This window comes from Lupinus angustifolius, chromosome LG04 (assembly GCF_001865875.1).
Source record: "Lupinus angustifolius cultivar Tanjil chromosome LG04, LupAngTanjil_v1.0, whole genome shotgun sequence".
NCBI lineage: Eukaryota > Viridiplantae > Streptophyta > Magnoliopsida > Fabales > Fabaceae > Lupinus > Lupinus angustifolius.
The window spans coordinates 17,605,534-17,607,050 of NC_032012.1; positions in this window are offsets into that span (position 1 = coordinate 17,605,534).

A 1,517-nucleotide genomic window follows, 5' to 3' on the forward strand; every position below is an offset into this window, starting at 1 on the left:
ATGACTCTAGCTTGATAATTTGATTTGATAACAATGTGATGGATCAAAATCTCGATCCTGATGTGATTGGATTGGATTTTCTCAACCACTTGATTATTTTCCTGGTCAGGAATCTTGACTATATTCCCATGGTTTTTCCATGGTTTTACATTATTGGAGGATTCTTTGATTATGCAAAAGAACCCAAGAAAATGCATCTCTTCTTGTTCTTTGGACAAGATTGATAATGTGATGATAAAGTTTGTATGGTTGTTATTTTTGTTGATCTTGTTGTTGTTGATGATGATCTTGTTGATCTAATTGTTGTTATTGTTGATGTTGTTATTGATCTTGTTCATTCCTAGACCAATGATCGAGTCTATGATGTGCTTTTGCATAGGTTCATCAAACTTCTCTACTTCAAGAATTTCTACAGGAACCTTGCCACACAAAGCAACATATTTAGAAAGCAACTTGTTGATTTTCTCTCCCTCATATTTCCTGAGAACTTCAAGTTTCTCATCATTCACAAAACTCGCTTGGAAGATTCCCAAATGGTGTGTAAACATAGTCAATGAAAATGTTGTAAGTGACATGGAGACTAACAATGGAAATTGGTTGAGAATTCCATTTCTTGAGAGCCCAAGCCAGAGTCTTTAATCCATCCTATACATCATTACCAACATCAACATAGATTTTCTCTGTTGGGCTTTAATCCATTTGATTGTGATGTCGATGAAGATGAATCTTGGAAGATAAGGATAATAATAATTGTAGAGAATGCGCAACGGTAACCAAAGTCTTCAACACGAAGACTATGATGGTTTCTCATTTTTTATCAATGCATGAAAAACCTTATTTATAGTGTAAACTAACTAGATAACAAACTAATAAACACATGTTGTAAAACAATTCAATATGTGTAAATATGGTAGATTTGTTCTACAATAGATTCTCTCAGATGTTATGCAAACTCGAGATATGAGGAAGAATCAAGACTCTTGCTTTCTCCTAAATCGGGCTCAGTTCACCCAGACTATAGGAGCATAGTTATATACTCTTACAAGAAATGAGCTATTTGTCGGGAAAGGGTATGTCACTTTTGCTTGTTTAAATTAAACATTAATGTAATAAAACTTTTAGTTCTATTTACATATTGTGTGATTTTGATATTTGACATAGTAGACTATGTCATATAAATAAATATATGTTCCGACATGAGTAACTTATGATTAATTCCAAAGTTATTAGTGAATGGTGATGAAATTTTTTTTGTAGTCAAACTAAAGTTATGAAGAAAATCAGATGGGACATTTACTAGGAAATAAAAAATGATAGTACATCACTTTTATTGATGATTATTTTTATCATAAATATGTTAATCTTATGAAAAATAAAAGTAGAGGAGTCGGTATGTTTAAAATATGTTTGATTGAAATTGAAAACCAATTTAACAAATAGGTTAAAAAACTTTGAGGTGATAGAAACGCAGAGTATAATTCTAGTTTATTCAATGAAATTTATAAGATACGTGAAAT